The sequence below is a fragment of the Myotis lucifugus genome, unplaced genomic scaffold (genome assembly GCF_000147115.1).
Source record: "Myotis lucifugus unplaced genomic scaffold, Myoluc2.0 scaffold_105, whole genome shotgun sequence".
Classification (NCBI taxonomy): domain Eukaryota; kingdom Metazoa; phylum Chordata; class Mammalia; order Chiroptera; family Vespertilionidae; genus Myotis; species Myotis lucifugus.
Genome location: NW_005871153.1, coordinates 4,040,293 through 4,060,716, shown reverse-complemented (window position 1 = coordinate 4,060,716; position 20,424 = coordinate 4,040,293). Strand labels below are relative to the sequence as shown.

General features: G+C 41.9%; 1 pseudogene; it reads left to right on the top strand.

Moving 5' to 3' along the window:
- LOC111826836 overlaps positions 1-20,424 on the top strand; it is a 63,184-nt pseudogene that overhangs the window by 23,497 nt on the left and 19,263 nt on the right.

Sequence of the window (20,424 nt, the reverse complement as noted above, 5' to 3'; positions counted from 1 at the left end):
CACTTAAAAAAAGTAACAACACCACAATACTATTTCACACATAAATTAAATTGACAGTCATTCCTTTGTTTCATCAATTATCAAGTCAATGTTCAAATTTCTAACTGTTTCATAAATGTTTTGTTTTTACAGCTTGTTTATTTGAATCAGAATCCAAATAAGGCCCCTATTTTGCAATGGAGTTGACATGTCCCTTAACCTTCTTTTATTTTATTTTTTTAATTTTGTTTTATTGCTTAAAGTTTTACAAAGAGTATTACATACGTCTCCTCCCCCCCGCCCCCACCCCACTTGACATTCCCCCAGCCTCCCATGCCCCCAGTGTCTTGTGTCCATTGGTTATGCTTATATGCATGTATACAAGCCCTTTGGTTGATCTCTTACCCCCCTCCCCCGCCCCTCATCCCTCCCCGGCTTTCCCACTGTAGTTTCTGTTCAAGGCAGCTCTGCCTCTGTATCTATTTTTGTTCATAAGTTTATAATGGTCTTTATTATCCATGAGTGAGTGAGATCATGTGGTATTTTTCCTTCATTGACTGGCTTATTTCACTTAGCATAATGCTCTCCAGTTCCATCCATGCCGTTGCAAATGGTAAGAGTTCCTTCTTTTTTACAGCAGCATAGTATTCCATCGTGTAGATGTACCACCGTTTTCTAATCCACTCATCTGCTGATAGGCACTTAGGTTGATTCCAAATCTTAGCTATGGTGAATTGTGCTGCTATGAACATATGGGTGCATATATTCTTTCTGATTGGTGTTTCTGCTTTCTTGGGATATGTTCCTAGAAGTAGGATCACTGGGTCAAATGGGAGTTCCATTTTTAACTTTTTGAGGAAACTCCATACTGTTCTTCATAGTGGCTGCACCAGTCTGCATTCCCACCAGCAATGCACGAGTGTTCCCTTTTCTCCGCATCCTCGCCAGCACTTGTTGTTTGTTGATGATTGCCATTCTGACAAGTGTGAGATGATATCTTATTGTTGTTTTGATTTGCATCTCTTGGATGATTAGTGACTTTGAGCATGTTTTCATATGTCTCTTGGCTTTCTGAATGTCCTCTTTTGAAAGGACCTCTATTTAGGTCCTTTGCCCATTTATTGATTGAATTGTTTATCTTCTTTTTGTTAAGTTGTATGAGTTCCCTATGAATGTTGGAGATTAAACCCTTATCTGTGATAACATTGGCAAATATGTTCTCCCATGCTGTGGGCTTTCTTGTTGTTTTGTTGATGGTTTCTTTTGCTGTGCAGAAGCTTTTTATTTTGATGTAGTCCCATTTGTTCATTTTCTCTTTAGTTTCCAATGCCCTAGGAGCTGTATAGGTGAAGAAATTGCTTCGGCATATGTCTGAGATTTTGTTGCCTTTGGATTCTTCTAGTATTTTTATGGTTTCTCCTCTTACATTTAAGTCCTTTATCCATTTTGAGTTTATTTTTGTGTATGGTGAAAGTTGGTGGTCTAGTTTCATTTTTTTGCATGTCTCTGTCCAATTTTCTCAACACCATTTATTGAAGAGACTGCTTGACTCCATTGTATATTCTTGCCTCCTTTGTCAAATATTAATTGAGCATATTGGTTCGGGTCAATTTATGGGTTCTCTGTTCTATTCCACTGATCTATATGTCTGTTCTTGTGCCAGTACCAGGCAGTTTTGAGAACAGTGGCTTTGTAACACAGCTTGATATCTGGTATTGAGATCCCACCTACTTTGTTCTTCTTTCTCAGGATCGCTGCAGCTATTCGGGGTCTTTTTTTTTCCAGATGAATTTTTTGGAGAGTTCGTTCTAGGTCTGTGAAATATGCCCTTGTTATTTTAATGGAAAGTGCATTGAATTTATAGATTGCTTTGGGTAGTATGGACATTTTAACGATGTTGTTTTTACCAATCCATGAACATTGTATGTTCTTCCATCTGTTTATATCTTCCTCGATCTCTTTTTTCAACGTCCTGTAGTTTTTTGAGTAGAGGTCTTTTACCTCTTTAGGTAAGTATATTCTTAGGTATCTTAATTTTTTTGGTGTGATCGTAATGGGATTGCTTTTTCAGTCTCTCTTTCTGTAAGTTCACTATTGGTGTATAGAAATGTCATAGATTTCTTGGTGTTAATTTTGTATCCTGCTACATTGACAAATACATTTATTAAGTCTAATAATATTTTGATGAGTCTTTAGGGTTTTTTATGTACAATATCATGTCATCTGCGAATAAGGACAGTTTTACTTTTTCATTTCCAATTTGGATGCCTTTTATTTCTTCTTGTCTAATCGCAATGGCTAATACTTCCAGTACTATGTTGAACAGGAGTGGTAAGAGTGGGCATCCCTGTCTTGTTCCTGTTGTTAAGGGAAATGGTTTTAGTTTTTGCCCATTGAGTATGATGTTGGCTGTGGGTTTGTCATATATGGCTTTTATTATGTTGAGGTATGATCCTTCTATCCCCACCTTGCTGAGAGTTGTTTTTTTTTAATCAAAAATTGGTGTTGGATCTTGTCAAATGCTTTTTCTGTATCAATTGATATGACTATGTAGTTTTTTTCTCTCCATTTGTTTATGTGATGTATTATGTTTATTGATTTGCAGATATTGTACCATCCTTGCATCCCTGAGATAAATCCTACTTGGTCATGGTGTATGATCTTTCTGATGTATGGCTGGATCCCATTTGCTAAGATTTTGTTGAGGATTTTGGCATCTATGTTCATGAGGAATATTGGCCTGTAATTCTCTTTCATTGTATTGTCTTTATCTGGTTTTGGTATTAGGGTGATGCTGTCTTCATAGAATGAGCTGGGAAGTGTTCCTTCCTCTTGTATTTTTTTGAATAGTCTGAGGAGGATAGGTTTTAGTTCTTCCTTGAATGTTTGGTAAAACCCCCCTGTGTTGCCGTCTGGTCCTGGGCTCTTGTTTGCTGGAAGCTTTTTGATGACTGCTTCAATTTCTTTCATAGTTATTGGCCTATTGAAATTTTTAGATTCTTCCTGATTGAGTTTTGGAATGTTGTATTTTTCTAGGAATATGTCCATTTCCTCCAGGTTGTCTAGTTTGTTGGAGTAGAGTTGTTCATATTATTTTTAACAATCATTTGTATTTCTGTGGGGTCTGTTGTTATTTTGCCTCTATCATTTTTGATTTTGCTTATTTGGGTCCTCTCTCTTTGCTTCTTGGTGAGCCTGGCTAGAGGTTCATCAATCTTGTTTATCCTTTCAAAGAACCAGCTCTTGGTTTCATTGATTTTATGTATTGTTTTTTTGGTCTCTATGTCATTTATTTCTGCTCTAATCTTTATTATCACCTTCCTTCTGCTCACTCTGGGGTTTTCTTGTTGCTCTTTTTCTAATTCTTTGAGTTGTAGAGTTAGATGATTGACTACCATTTTTTTTTTCTGAGGTAGGCCTGTAGAACTATATACTTCCCTCTCAGGACTGCTTTCACTGTATCCCGTAGGTTTTAGATTGTTGTGTTTTCATTGTCATTAGTTTCCAGGATGTTTTTAATTTCTTCTTTGATCTCATTGGTAACCCAATCAATATTTAATAACATGCTATTTAGCTTCCCATTGTTTGAGTGTTTTGGGTTGTTTTTATTGTAGTTTATTTCTAATATTATGCCATTGTGGTCTGAAAAGATGCTTGGTATAATTTCAATCTTCTTGAATTTGGGAAGACTTTGTTTGTGACCCAATATGTGGTCTATTTTAGAAAATGTCCCATGTGCACTTGAGAAGAATGTATATTCCGCAGATTTGGGGTGAAATGTTCTGAAGATGTCAATTAAGTCCATCTGATCTAGTGAGTCATTTAGGATTTCTGTTTCTTTGCTGATTTTTTGTCTAGCGGATTTATCCAGTGATGTCAGTGATGTATTAAAGTCCCCTAATATGATTGTATTGTTGTCGATCTCTCCCTTGATATCATCCAGGAATTTTTTTTTTATGTATTTGGTTGCTCCTGCATTGGGTCATATATGTTTATCAGGGTTATATCCTCTTGTTGTACCGATCCCTTTAGTATTATGAAGTGGCCTTCCTTATCTCTTCTTATGGCCTTCACTTTGATGTCTATTATGTCTGATATAAGTAATGCTACCCTAGTTTTTTTTTTTTCATTTCCATTTGCCTGAAAGATATTTTTCCATCCCTTCACTTTCAGTCTGTTTGAGTCCCTTATTCTGAGGTGGGTCCTTTTAGACAGAAAATATATGGGTCATGTTTTTTTATCCATTCAGCCACTAAATGTCTTTTGGTTGGAGCATTTGTCCGTTTACGTTTAAAGTTATTATTGAAAGGTACTCGTTGGTAGCCATTTTTATTTTTGTGCCTGTTTTCTTTCTTAGCTTTTTATTTCTTCTTTTTACACCAGTCCTTTTAGCATTTCTTGCATTGCTGGCTTGGTGGTGATAAAATCCCTTAGCGTTTTTTTTTTGTCTGTGAAGCTTCTTATTTCTCCTTCAATTTTGAATGATAGCCTTGCTGGATAGAGTATTCCTGAATTCAGTCCCTTGCTTTGCATCACGTAGTAAATTTCCATCCATTGTTTTCTGGCCTGATGTGTTTCTGTTGAGAAATCATTTGATAATCTAATGGGAGATCCCTTATAGGTAACTTTCTGTCTCTCTCTGGCAGCCTTTAAGATTCTCTCTTTGTCCTGAACATTTGCCATGGTAATTATGGTGGGTCTTTTTTGGTTTTTCCTGTTTGGGACTCTCTGTGCTTGTGTGACTTTTTTCTTTCCCACCTCAGGGAAGTTTTCTGACATTATTTCTTCAAATAGGTTTTCTAACCCTTGTTTCTCTCCCTATTATTCTGGCACCCCTATTATTCGTTTGTTGCTTTGCTTCATGTTGTCCCATATCTCCCTTAGGTTCTCCTCCTGTCTTTTAATTTTTTTCTCCAATTGCAGTTCAGTTTGGGTGTGTTTTGCTTCCCTGTCTTCTAACTTGCTAACTCGGTCCTCCACTTCTCCTAGTCTACTTTTGAAACTTTCCATGGTGTTTTTTTATCACAGCTTTCTCACTCTTTATTTCTTCTTGATTCTTACATAAGTTATTGATTTTTTCATCTATTTCTTCTTAATTCTTGCATAAGTTGTTGATTTTTTCCTCCATCTGGTTTATGCATTCTAGGACCCTTATTCTGAATTCTTTTTCTGACATATTGCATGCCTCTGTTTCACTTAGCTGCTTTTCTGGTGATTTCTCATTTTCTTTCCTTTGGGGATTTCTTTGTCTACCCATTTTTGGTCTCACTGACTTATCTAGATGTCCAGTCGTGCAGGGGCTCATCCTTGGGTGGCACTGGTTCTTCGGGCTGCAGTTGCTCCTCAAGTGGTCGTGGTAGTGGCTGCTCCTCAGTTGGCACCGGCTCCTCTGATGGGTGCTGTTCACAGCAGTGGTGTCTCCTTTGGCTGGTAGATGAGCCTGCTCGCACAGCTGCTTTTCCTTAGACAGGGGTGGGCTGATCAAAAGGCTGCTGCTCTTTAGGTGGGCGTGGGCTGAGTGCAGCTGCTGCTCCTTGGACAGGAGCAGGCTGTTCATGTGGCTTCTGCTCCTTGGATGGTCTCAGACTGCTCACGTGGCTGCTGCTCCTTGGATAGGGGCTGACTGCACGCTGCTGCTGTTCCTCAGATGGGGCATGCTGCTCATGAGGCTGCCACTCTTTGGACAGGGGCAAGTTGCTTACAGGGCTACTGCTTCTGGTATGGGTTTGGGCTTCTCTTGCAGCTGCTGCTCCTCAGATGGGGTATGGACTGCTTGTGTGGCTGCTGCTCCTCAGATGGGGGCAGGATGCTCACCCAGCTGTTGCTTGTCAGACAGGTGCAGACTGAGTGTGGCTTCTGTTCCTTGGAACAGTGTGGGCTGTGCAGGGCTGCCGCTCCTCATATGTGGTTGGTTTGTCTGCTTGTGTGGCTGCTGCTCCTTGGACAGGGGCGAGCTGCTTCGGCTGCTGCTGCTCCTCGGGCTGGAGTGAGCTGCACATGTGGATGCTGCTCCTCGTATGGGAGCTGTCTGCTTGCGTGTCTGCTGCTCCTCAGACAGGGGATGGGCTGCTTGCGTGGCTGCTTCTCTTCAGGCAGGAGAGAGCTGCACATGTGTCTGCTGCTCCTCAGATGGGGGCAGGCCTCTCACCCAGCTATGGCTTGTCGGACAGGTGCCAGCTGCGTGTGTCTGCTGCTTCTCGGACCAGTGTGGACTGCGCAGGGCTGCCGCACCTTGGACGTGGGTGGTCTGCTCCTGTGGCTGCTGCTCCTTGAATGGGAGTGGGCTGCTCACGGTGATGCTGTTCCTTATATAGGTATGGGCTGCTCACATCGCTGCTGCTCCTCATATAGGGGCAGGCTGCTCATGCAGCCCCTGCTCCTTGGATGGGGGCAGGTTTCTCGCACACTTACTGCTCCTCAGATGGGAGGAGCATGTGAGCTGCGCAGCTGCTGCTCCTCAGATGGGGGTGGGCTGTGTGGGGCTGCCGCTCCTCAATCATGGGCAGGCTGCTCGTGTGGCTGCTGCTCCTCAGACAGGGAAGGCTGCTCATGTGTTTGCTGCTCCTTGGACAAGGTAGTGGGTCACTCACACAGCTGCTGCTCCTTGGACAGGGGCAGGCCACTTGAGGCTTCTGCTTTTAGGCCTGAGGCAGGTTGCTTGCGGGGCTGCTGCTCCTTGGACAGGAGTGAGCTGCTCACATGTCTGCTGCTTGCATGGTTGTAGTGCCCTGGGCTAATGCATTGGGCCGGTCAGAGGGGAGCACACTTCAGAACTCTCAGGGGCCTGTGCCCAGGGTGGCTGGAGACTCAATGACTGTGGGACCATAGCTGAGGTAACAGGTCCCTAGCAAGGATATCTATAGAGTCCCAGGTGTTATCTGTGGGCACCCTGGGTGGGGGTGAGACCTGGCTCCCAGTTACAGCAGCTCTCCCCTTAAAAACGCTAGGCTTCTGAGGACGAGCCGGCCTCCTGGAACTGCTTACAACAGTAGCTGAGTCTGCCTAGTTAGGCAAATCTGTTTAGCTTGAACCCGAAGGTCCTGCAGGATCTATCTGTGCCTCACTCACATACGCACACACATCCCACATGACCACACACTCTTCTTTTGGTCCCTCACTGACTCATGCTCTCCCCCTCACTGCCGCCTTCTTCCTGCCTCTGTAGTTGGGTCTGGGGTGTTATTGACCCGTTTGTGGATGGAGTTTCCTCTCCAGGTGTCTGGTTATGAGGCTCACTCTCTAGCACCTGGCCAGACAGGATAAAATTCACCTCGACAAGACACAACTCAAAAGGACCAAAGCATGAATGTATTCATGACAATAATAACCCCACTATAAGTGACTACCTGAGAAAGGAGAATTAGGGGTGAGAAAAGAGAGCATAAATGATATCGAAGAGAGAAAAAAAGATAAGAGAGAAAAGAAAAATGAAAAAAAGGAGATTATATATATAAATGGGGGAAAACATCACAGAACCAATAGATAAACAAACAAAACAAAACAAACAACATAATAATAAAAAAATTAAAAATTAAAAAAATACAAAAAAATAAAAAATAAATACAAACACCAAACCCCCAGCAAAGAGGGTAGATGCAGAATCTGTAGATGCTGAGTTATATATAGAAGATAAGGTGCCAAAACCGGTTTGGCTCAGTGGATAGAGTGTCGGCCTGCGGACTGAAGGGTCCCAGGTTCGATTCCGGTCAAGGGCATGTACCTGGGTTGCGAGCACATCCCCGGTGGGAGATGTGCAGGAGGCAGCTGATCGATGTTTCTAACTCTCTATCTCTCTCCCTTCCTCTCTGTAAAAAAATCAATAAAATATATTTTAAAAAAAAAAGAAGATAAGGTTAAGAATTGGATGAATATGGGGAGGATCTCAGTTCAGTATAGAGGAAGTAGAAAGGCAATGGGTGAATAAGAGGAAAAAGAATGAGAAATAATAATAAATTTACAAAAAAATTTATTTCAAAAATAGTATAAAATAGCAAATAAAAATGAAATAAAATAGAGTGATGGAAAAATAATGCGAAAAGAAATAGAAAATAAAGCAACAAACAAAAACAGGAAAACAAAGAAAAAAGAAAAAAGAGAGATATAACAAAGTAATAGTAAAATAAAATAAAATAAAAATGAAAAAGTGAAGTGTTCCTTTGGCTGGCTTAAGATCCCAGTCTTCTGTACTGTAGTGTTTCTCAGGTTCCGATTGCTGGGACTGAAAGTCTCTCTTTAGTCCAGCCCCTTTGTGCTCTTAAGGACTATTTAGGTTTTGTTTTTTGTTTTTAATCCTTTTACCAATCAGGGTGGAATCTGGGTGTGGCTGTATTAGTTGCCTGGATACTGGAGGGAGGGGCTATCTCTTCAGGACAAAATGGCTGCCGAGGTCCCAGGCTCAGGCATGGCTTGGCACCAAACTTACTGCCACTTCTTCTGGATCCCCCTTTCTCCCCAGATTCCACAATTCTGCACCTTCTCCCACACTCCAGCCATGGGTAAGTGTCCGTATCCGAAAGGTCCTATGAACTAGGCTCAATGAAGAAAGGCACAAGCCAGAGAGGCTGGAGAGGCTGCACCTCTATGCACTCCTCTCCTGCCAGCACTCCTCAGCCTTTCCTGATTGTGGACCCAGATCTAGAATCCCCTGCTGACCAGCAGTTCTGCATACCTTCTTTCCACTGTGCCTGTCCCAAGCCAGTGCCGTGTGGATTCCCTCTGATCCTTAGAGCTCAGAGGTCTGGCCGATTATCCTTCCCAGAGCCTTGACTTTACCTTTCTCTGGGAGTCCTCTGCCTTTCCTGGCTGCAAACTGTCTCCCAGCTGAATCTCCTCTGCCAATTCAGGCTGGATGTTACTCGTTTCAGCTGCTCACCCTATCTGCTCCGGGACAAGGCACAGGACATGTCTGTCTGTACCGCCACCATCTTGTCTCTCCCCTTAACCTTCCTTTAATCTATAGGCTTTCCTTCCATATGAACACAGAAATTTTAATACATAATATAAAAGCACAGTTGTGGTCCTATAAATAGGAGATTGTCCGGATGAAATGCAACTGAAGGATGTGGTAAGAATAAACTCAGCACTCCCCCCCCACCTCAGGAATAGGAGAGTTGGTAGCAGAAGTCCTAAAACCATCTTCAGTCATAATGTCTATCAACCAGCTCACATTTTGCTGAATATCAGCTATGGGTGAGCCACTGGACTCTACATTATGAAAGAACAAGAGGCATTTAATAAGAGACCATTATCCCTGCCTCCAAGTCCTTAGAGTTCAGTAGAGTAAATGACATTAAATGTTTGAAAAGTTTTATGGTAGTGCAAGAATTAAATGACTAGAGGCCAGCAACCCAGGAGATGTCCATGAATTATTGGGCCATTTGAATTTTTAGGTCATTCTTAATTTTTTCCTGGATCTAGATACTACCTTTAAGTTCTTCCAAAGCAAACAATTCTAATCTAAATTCTATTCAGACAACTAAACCACCTGAGCAAAAAACATGGTCTATTTAGTTGGTCTGAATAACTAAAGTAATTTCTAGTCAATAAATGCTTCTTGAACAACCCCTCCTGTCAATCATAATTACTCTGGGAGCTAAGATTTATACACATACAATGAACTAAATTAGAGAGAAAGTGCTGAGCCTTTTTGAATGGGTGAATAGGGGAGCGAGTCCTATGACATCGACCTGAACCTTCAAATTTCATTGTTGCTGTGCAACCCCAGGCCCTGTTTCCTTTCCTAAAGGCTCAGGATCCTCTGCAAGTATTCAGGAGAAGGATTAGTCTCTACAGACACCTTTACTGCCACTGGAAATAGTATTGATTGTCTGTACATGGCTGTGACACTTTTTCATTAAGACTTTTAAAGACAGTTAAACTTTGATTATATTTGCACACAAAAACAACAACAAATCATATCGAGATGTTTAGGGGTAACAGAGGTTGCAAAACAGCAGCCCATGGTCGTAACATGGCTTCCAGATATGTTTTATTTGGTCTAGTTTGAATCAGTTGCTAATATTTTCAAATCAAACATCCTACAGAATAAAAGGCTAATATGCAAATTGACCAAACAGCACAAAGACCTGTCGCTATGACGTGCACTGACCACCAAGGGGCAGACACTCAAAGCAGGAGCTGCACCCTGGTGGCCAGTGTGCTCCCACAGGAGGAGTGCCTCTCAGCCAGAAGCCAGGCTCACTACTGGTGAGCACAGCGGTGGTGGCAGGAGCCTCTCCCACCTGCACAGCAACACTAAGGATTTCGAACTGCAGACTTAGGCTCGCTCCCATAGGGAGCAGGCCTAAGCTGTTTGTCAGACATCCCGCAAGGGCTCCAGGACTGTGAGAGGGCATAGGCTAGGCTGAAGGACCCCCCCCGAGTGCACAAATTTCATGCACTGGGCATCTGGTTTCACATAACACTCCAAATGTCCACTGTGACATTCTGACACATGGGTATGGGTTTCTGTCTGAACAGTTTGCTGAGGCTGAATGGCAGGTGCTGTATAGTCCTCTAGAGTCACATCACTTCACCTTTACACTTGTAGCTTCCTGCCTGGGCCCTGGAGGTCTATGAGTCTGACACCCTCAGTCTATAGTCTATTCCAGTCCTTATCCCTTTATTGTATCAGCCTTTCAGCCAAGATGTTACTTGGTACTTTTTGTTTTTTACCAACAAAATTCTCTGTTGCTTGTTCACACAAATGTGATGATTTTGGGGTGCCTCTACCAGGCAAAGAAATTCACAGGTTCACTAAACCTAAAATACAGCCTCTTGCTCCAAAATGCACTACTCCACTAGCCATTCCTCTTTTGGTACAATTGAGAAGTTAAAGACTGAAGTACCTGGGTCCTTGTGATTGTCTTTCTCTTAACATTGTATTTTTAAAAACTGGCAACTTATTTGCTCTTACCTAATATGAAAGAAATATTTATTCATTGTAGAAACTTTGAACAATGCAAAATGCATAAATTATCTTAGTCATATTTTGTTCTAGTCTTCTTCTATACATATGTACTTTGCAAAGTGGTGTCATAATAATATAATTAAAGTTAATCTTCTTTCATTTAATAATGTAAAATGAGTACGTCCCTATTTCAGTAACTACTCTTTGAAAATGTAATTCCTAATGGCTGATAAATATTTTAACACAGGGATATACTAAAGTGTATTTAACTATTTAACTATTTCTGTATTGGATTTTAAACTGTTTTATTTTCTTCTTGATTTTAATAAATAGCACTGTAATGAATATTTTTGTATTTATATCTTCATTCCAATCTTTGATAATTTTCATGGGATGCATTTGTAGAAATAATATATGTATTTTCATAACTTTAAAAATATATAATGATAATAACAATACTTTGAGAATTGTTCTCTCATTGGTATTTGTGCATGCATGATCATAAGCTGTGATGAATCAAATTCACTCATCTACTAAGGATTGTCGTAATCAAAACTGTCTTTGTGTTTCTAGGCATTTTCAGATGAATTTGACAGAAGAGTTAATGGAAATTCCATCAGTGACAGAATTCCGAAGGCTCAGAATGCACAAGGTTCAGTAAAGATACCTTTTCACTTTTCCTAAATTTATTTCTTTGTTGTTATTTTTGGGGTTCAGAAAAATTATTAAATTAAGAAGTTATTTCTAGTTGTTAAATGACTATTTAATGATAAGTCAAAGATGGCAGTGATGATTTTTATGAAAAAATCTATTTGTGATAAAGGAGATATTAAATCATACTCCATACACCTGAGCATGCAAGATTGCATGACTGTGCAATCTTGAGTGGAAGAGTAAGCAATCCAAGTTAGATAATCTGTACAGAGGGCTTTAAGTAGTGATGAGGCTCGTATTTCCTAAGGATGACGTGACCCGTGTTTTTGGAAATAGACATATTTAAAGAGACAATACCAAATGTTTCTTCTCTGTCAAATTTGCTGTTACATGTTTGGCTTTATCCTATTTGGAGTTTTCTGGGGCTTCTTGAATCTCAATATGTATGTCTTCCATCAAATTTGGGAATTTTTCAATCATTTATTCAAACAGTTTTCCTGCACTCATCTCTCATCTCCTCTGGGGGCTCCAATAACATGAATGTTAGACCTTTTGATGGTGTCCTGCTAGTCCCTGAGGATCTGCTCTTTTTTTCCTTTTAATCTTTTTTTCTCTGTTTTTCCGATTGGATACTTTTTATTGATCTGCATCCAAGTTCACAGACTCATTTCTCTGTCTAAAGTTGAGCTTGTCCAATGAATTATTAAAATTTAAGATACTGTACTTATAAGTGCTAAAATGTCTATTTGATTCTTAATTTATAATTTATTTTCTCTGCAGAGACTCCTATTTTTCCACTCATTCCAAATCATTTCCATTCATTCAAATATATTTAGTTTGACTTCAGGGAGCATATTTATAGTAGATACTTTAAAGCCTTTGATAAGTCCAACATCTGGATCATCTTGACATAAGCATCTATATTGAATATCTTTACCTTGAGAACTGCTCACATTTTCTTTTTTTAAAAATATATTTTATTGATTTTTTTACAGAGAAGAAGGGAGAGGGATAGAGAGCCAGAAACATCGATGAGAGAGAAACCTCGATCAGCTGCCTCCTGCACACTCCCCACTGGGGATGTGCCCGCAACCAAGGTACATGCCCTTGACAGGAATTGAACCCAGGACCCTTTAGTCCGCAGGCCAACGCTTTATCCACTGAGCCAAACTGGTCAGGGCTGCTCACATTTTCTTGGTTCTTTGTATGACAAGCAGTTTGGGATAATAGACTGGTTATTTTCATTATTATGTTGTGACACTTGGGTCTTGTTAAAAATCTCCTGGAAAATGGTAATTGTTTTAGCAGGCAGTCAGTCAGTTAAGTTCATCCTAACATCCTGTCTCACCTTCTATGGGCAGCGTTCCCATGTCACTTCAGTTCTCAGAGCCTTTGCTCTTCTGCTTGGGACGGCTCCCCCATGTGCAGCTCCAGGGTGGGCTTAGGATTTATTCCAGTTTGTCACAGAACCGGGGTCCACCTTCTCCAGCTATCCCCTCAGCAGAACTCCCCTCACACTCTTGGCTTGCAGGAGCCCATTTTCTAGGCCTCTCCCCAGAGAGACAGTGTTCTCTTGGCATTTAAGTTGCCTGTTCTGTTGCCGCATAACTTTGTGTGATCTGGGTTGTCCTTGGGCAAAGTGGGGAGAGAGAAAAGAGAGAGAGAAAAATAACAGGGATTTCCCACACACAGCCATGTACACTTTTCAGACCACAAGGGCCCTTTTCCCTGGATCTTCTGGGTAGAAATACAGAAGACTAAGAGCTTTAATCCCCTGTGGTGCCACTATGGAGTTCTGCAACTGGGGTCACCTTGGGGATAGGGCCTGGATTTAAAAAAAATACGGGACTTGAATGCATGCAAGTATATAAGCATAAAGATGGACGCAGACAACAGGGGATGAGGGTGAGGACAGGACTGGGAGGGTAGGGAGATAATGGGGGGATAAGGACACATTTGTAATACCTTAATTAGTAATATATATATATATATATAATGTAAAAAAGGAATATCAGGATAAGTAATATTTGATTCCAAAAAAATATTAAGTATATGTACACCCACATTTTTCCAATGGAAACTGTGCCAATTTCTAAATAAAGCTCAATTGGATCTCAAAAAGGAAAATAAGGAAGATCCCTGCCATACTCTTCAGCTCACAGGGCCCCCTTTTCTCAATCATCTGGCCACAAAGACAGGGATCCTCTGAGAGTTTTGCTACCTGTGCTCATTCTGCAGTTCCAAATCTAGGAGGGTAAGAGGAAAATTACAAAACTCCGCTCTTTACAGGTGGCCTCTTTAGGTTTTGACTCCCCTCCCCAATCTGCCCGCTGTTGCTTACTTTTGGCCTCAGGTAGTAGATATTGTATTTGTCCCTTGTCTTAGTTGTAATTAATTGGAGAGATAGGCTCTCGCAGGCTGACTTCACCTTGGCCAGCACCAGAAGCCCACATTTGATATGTTTTATCTATATATGTAAAAGGCTAAGCAACTGTCTGACTGTGCGACTGGTAACTATGACACACAATGACCACTAGGGGGCAGACGGTCAATGCAGGAGCTGCCAAGCTGCATTGACTTGGCAGTGGTGGTTCTCAGGTGATGAACCCCAGAACCAGAGAGGAGGGAGCCAGATTCTGGGTGTGTCACCCGAGAACTGCCCTGTCAAGATCTGGGACCCCTTGGGGGATGTGGGAGAGATGGTTTTGGCCCATTCCCCACAGGGCAGGCTGAGGGACCCCACCTAATGGAGGGATCCCGCTCACTCCGCAGATGCCCTTCAAGTCACAGTGCTGCCCCAGGTGCGGCCGGCCTGTAAGGGACCTTGGGAGGTTGGCTCAAGGGTATGTCCAGCCCATCTCGCCCAGTCCCACCCCACTGGCCACCTTCTAATTAATTTCCTTTCAATGTGCATGAATCCATGCACCAGGGCACTAGTATTTTATAATGCTTTTTCAGAAACAGACCGTCCTTAGGGCTAAGGGTCAGGACCATATGAAAGGTCAGAGATACGGGGTTTGGGATGGAGAGGGAGAGAAGTACTGTATGGGAGGGCCACATGTGAGGAGCATGAGACTTAAGTCATTCTTGCTATTGTTAACTTGATTATCACTCCATTCCCTCCCCCGCCCCAGGTTTGTATGGGACTGTTATCAGCCCTGCTTCAGGAGTGCATGAAATGAAAATTGGTCCCATCACCTTCCAGGTGGCCACTGGAGATATTGCTAAAGAAGTGGCAGATGTGATTGTGAATTCAACAACAAAGACATTTGATCACAAAGCAGGTACTTTACTTGTAGGACTGTTGCTACAGTAATGGTCACAGTAGATCCCTTGAAGGAGGGTTTCTATAACCAAACTGTTCTACAGTTGCTATAGCCAAACTGGTTTCTACAACTTTGGTTTAGTAATATGAATTAATAATTTTAAAATTATTTTGACATGGTTTCCTATTATTGGTAACAGATATTTCATGAATTTTTCTTCTTTTAATCAAAAATGCCCAGGTTATAAGATTCCTTTAATAATGGGGAAAGCATTTAAATAATGAGGCAATCATCGTGATCTAAGTGTACTGTACTGATTTTTTATTCATGATTGTAAATATGTTGATGTTCTCATGTAGGGGTCTCCAAAGCAATTTTGGAAAAGGCTGGACAAAATGTGGAAATAGAATGTTCTCGCCTAGGTAAGGCACGATGCTGCTTTTCGGTCCTAAAGTATACGTGGAAGACTGAATGTGGGAGGCTGTGGAGAGGGAGACAACATATTAATCTTAAAATCTTACATTTTACTAAAGAATTCTACTTATAGAGAATTAGAAATGAAGTGAAGTGAAAAGTGAGATCATGGTTAAAAATAGAAGGTAAGCAAAAAAGATTCATCAGAGGTAGTATTTCAGGAGTCTCTTATTGGGGTAAAATGCTTTTTTTGCCAAAGCAGACATTTTGCTTTGTAAACAATCAGAGAGTAGGTTCAGCATCTGATTTTGCATCTTTTTGTGTTTCTTAGCTCAACAGCACAACAATGGTTATATAATTACTGATGGTGGATCTCTGAAGTGCAAGAATATTATTCATGTCGTTGGTGGAGCTGATGTCAAGAGATCAGTTACCTGTGTTTTGCAAGAGTGTGAAAAACGGAATCACTCGGCCCATTTGCCTCCCAGCCATTGGGACAGGTTGGTAGCCTCTCAAGGCTAAATTCTTAGGTGTCCCTTTTCCCTTTGATTTCCTGCTGACTTGAATGCAGTTGATGCTGAGTCTGAGTAAGGGCAGCTTCCTCACCCCAAGGCACTCACTGAGGGAATGAGCAAGACATCTGCTCTCTAATATGGAGGGGAAGAGAGAGGAAGGGAAAGGAGCAAAGAGAAAGAATGGCCATCCCTCCTTCTCTTTTCACCGGTTCCTGTCTCTTTTTCCATCTCTTCCATATCCCCCATTATTTAGTACTTAACCTTCCCCTCCATCCCCTCTCCATGGAGAACATCAGTGCATTGCCTCCCACCTCCCTGTAACTGACTCCCAGATGAGCATTGCCAAGCCTCTTCTCTCAGCTCTTGAGCAATGGCTGTGCAGGTTGGCCTTAGGGCATCTCTGCACAGAAACCTTTCAATCACCTTAACCCAGTGGGTTCTAATGGGTCAGAAACTCAACTCATCACCTTTCTCTTCTCAGCCTACTTGCCTCTTTCAAGTTTCCTGTTTTCCTCTAACTATATAATGATTGTATGATTGATTCTCCATATAGAAAGATGTGCTTTGGGTTTATCTTTACTAAGGTTATGCTCTTTGAGCTCTTTTCCCAGGAATCTGAGTTCTATACATTGATTAGGAGTTTGTGCTTGGTGTCCCTTAAGAGAGCTGGTCAGGGGATGCAAATTCCCTCAGGCTTGAAGTGGAATGGAGCTGACCCGTTCCAGAGAGGGACCACTCGGCCTGGATTGATCATTCCATTGCTCAGGAATCTAAGTTTGAATGTCTGCACTCGCCTGATAGGCCCTCCAAAAGTTAAACCTCAATAAACTCACCCATCCTTGTCACTTTCTGGACCTTCTTCTAATCCTGTGTCCCACATTTTGATTTGTGTAATTCCTCTTAAAGTTTCCAAATGGAATGCTATGTCTACTTTATTACTTTCCTATTTCTAAAAGTATAATCTATTGCCCCTTTATGTTTTGATTCCCTTGTAGTGTCATCCAACCCTAGCACATCAGCCAACATGTTATCTATTATCTATCTATCTATCTATCTATCTATCTATCTATCTATCTAACTATCTATCATCTGTCATGTCTTGTGGAATCCATTAATGATTCTCTAGTCTTTGTTCCATTTGTTGTTTCCTCCTTGTTCTGGTCTTGTATTTCTATCTTAACTTTATTTGTGACAAAAAAGCAACAGCCCAGGGTTAGCATAGACCTGCCCAAGGGAGTATCTAAGTAGAATCAAAAAAGAAATAAGGAAATGAGGCTGGTTTAGTTTTGTATAAATATGTATGCATGTTTGAGTATTTCTGCATTACTGCAAACCTTTTGTTTCTTCTATCAACCGTATGGCATTGCTGTTCTGCACAAATAAATGCACATTAGCAGGTTCTCCTTGCTTATCTTCTTTACCTATCCCTATCACCACCTGAGCTGGTCCTTAGACTAATAGATGGGGACACTTTCTCTCTTAGCGGTATTTTATGAGTTGGGTTTGACTGGGAGGGATCTAGACAGCTTCTTGCCATAAAGGAAGCCCTCTACCTAGTACCTACAGATATCTACGCTCAGGGAGAGAATGGGTGGTCAGTGATTCCTGCAAGCACCTCAATTTCAATGAAAACTCCAAACCCAATTCACTGTCTTCTCCCCAAAAACCTTACCTTCCTGTTATATCCCTGATTATATCACTTTCTATCTAGATTCCTTGACTCTACCCTCTTTATCACTCCCATTATTATTAGTTTATTAATTAGTTTGATTAAATGTTTTCTGAGTGACTGTCATGTGCCAGGAGGATAGAAAGATGACTTAGAAAAGGATCCAGTCCACAAGAAGCACCTAGTTAATTGTGAGACAGACATGTAAGCAAACAACCGCAGTACTGTGTGCCCATGATACACACATGAAGGTGTGCAGGGGGCAAAAGAAGGTACATGTGTACTTGAACAAAAGGTCAAGTATGCAGGCAATTGGTCTCTAGGTCTTCCTGACTTTACTTACTAAATATCTCCGTATTCTAGTCCCCTTTTTATTTAGTTCTGGTCTTTGCCTAACCTTTTATTATAACCTCCTATCTAGACCTGGGTTCTCTGCCCCAGTGCCTACTATACGTCCCCCACCCCCCACCCCCACCACCACTGGCATTGTTGGCCTTCCAGACTTATTTTTCTCAAAAACAGATCTATTTCCCTGAGCACACCAGGTCAGTTTGCACATATCACAACCCTATTACACAGTTCTAGGCTTTCCTTCAGTTTTCCATACTTCACTTACTGAACACCATTCATCTTTACATATTATATGTTTTGTGTCCTAAGTGCCTAGATAAGCATCTAGCTTTTGATGGGACACATTAAATATTTGTTGAAAGTGAGTGACTATATCTAAACATTCCTGTTTATATTCTTCCAAATATCATGAGATAACCACAGCTTTGCAAAGGAGAATTTCCCTCTTTCCCTGCTCATCTAATTAAAAACAAAAGCAAAAAACCTGAACAAACCTTCTTGGTTAGTTTTATGTGGGGTTTGCCTACATTCCCACAATCATCTACAGGGCCAAGTCACAGAGGTCTACTCTTATTTCTGCAGTGATGGTGGGCACCATCGATGGGGATAAACCTAGTGGGCCCTTAGTCTGTCACACTAGATTTGTCAGGGGACTTCTACACTGTTACCTGCTCCTCCCCCACCCAATGTGACAGCTGCTGTTCAGATGGGACTGCTTCCATGGTTTTTCATGAGAATTTTCAAGGAACTTGCCAGGATCTTACCAAGGCAGTAAGCTGCAGGAAAAAGGGTATGGGGCATGCTTAATTAGGAGACAGCCTCCTCAGGTGGCAAACTTAAATCCTGCTAGTCAGCTAAAATCTCACCAAGTGTGGGAAGAAAGAGTTCCTGGAGGTTCAGTGATAACTTGCATGTAAAATATATATATAATAACAAAGAGCTTAGAACACTAGGCATCTTACGAAATTATCTTAGCATAAATCAAGACCCCAAAGAAAAATGACAAATTGTAATGTCACGTGATGATTAAGCAAAAAAAAAAATTGTTGTTGTCTTTAAAGAGCATGATAATTCAATATGTATTAGTATCTTTTACGTTGGATATTTTGAGAACACTAGTGAGCCTAGAAACATTAACTGTGCTTGGTAACACAGAGACACACAATGGACTCCACTAAAGAGAGCAGATATGAACATCAGACATCGAAAGTTAGATTTCCTTTTTTCATTGTTGGGCTGTTGGCTTCTTGACATCCTGGAACAAGAACTCTCCACTGCATCTAGGGCTTCAAAGGTGTTTGCTGTTAGAAAAGTACATGGAGGTGAAAAATTTGGGGTGTGTGGATGCATTCTCTGAGAATTGGAATCCCTAATTTATTCTTCAGCCTTTTGCAATTGGATCTTTATTTTTCTAGTCATTTTTATTTGCCTTTCTAGGACGTGCTCAACAAGACCCAGATAAGGTTGCTGAAGCCATATTAGATGCCATTGAAGACTTTATCCAGAAAGGACTTGTCTGTTCTGTAAAAAAAGTTAAGGTTGTTATCTTTCAGACTCAAATAATGGATGTGTTTTTTGCCAACATGAGAAAAAGAGAAGGCTCTCAGGCTCTCTCACAGTCTATAATGTCTAAAATTGCATGTGAGTTGTTGATTTTTATGAAATGCATGTTCCTAATGTTGAGGTCACATGAGAAATAGCTAAAATTCTACATTATTTTTTGTGGTAGTTTATTAGCTTCCCCTGGTTTTATTGAGATATAATTGATACTAGAGTCCCGGTGCACAAAAATTTGTGCACTCGGGTGGGGGGGTTGTCCCTCAGCCTGACCTGTGCCCTCTCACAGTCTGGGACCCCTCAGGGGATGACCACCTGCTGGCTTAGGCCAGCTCCCTGGGGGATTGGGCTTAAGCTGGTAATCAGACATCCCTCTGGCAGCCCGGGAGCCCTGGGGGATGTCCACTTGCCAGCGGGGAGCAGGCCTAAGCTGCAGTCGGACATCCTTAGTGCTGCTGAGGAGGTGGGAGAGGCTCCCACCACCACCGCTGTACTGGCAGCCATCAAGCCTGGCTTGTGGCTGAGCAGAGCTCCCCCTGTGGGAGCGCACTGACCACCAGGGGAGGCTCCTGCATTGAGCATCTGCCCCCTGGTGTCAGTGTGTGTCATAGTGACCAGTCATTCCCAGTCGTTCTGCTGTTAGGGTCAGTTTGCATATTACCCTTTTATTATATAGGATAGAGGCCTGGTGCACGGGTGGGGGCCGGCTGGTTTGCCCTGAAGGGGTCCCGGATCAGGGTGGGGGTCCCGCTGGGGTGCCTGGCCAGCCTGGGTGAGGGGCTAATGGCTGTTTGCAGGCTGGTCAAGGCCCCCCCCAGGGGAACCCTCACCCCATGAAGTTTTGGCCAGCCTGGGTGAGGGGCTGAGGGCTGTTTTTAGGCTGGCCAAGCCCCCCGGCGACAGAAGCTCCCAGCCTCTCCTTTTATTTTTTTTATTCTGGAATTTATTTACCTTCTATAATTGAAACTTTGTTGCCCTTTGTGGAAGCTACAGCGGCCCGCGGAAGCTTGGCTTTTCTCCATCACTGGAGCAACCAAGCCTCTTACTCGCTCAGCTCAATGGCCACGGCTGGCTGAAAGCAGGTATCTGGAGTTTATTTACCTTCTATAA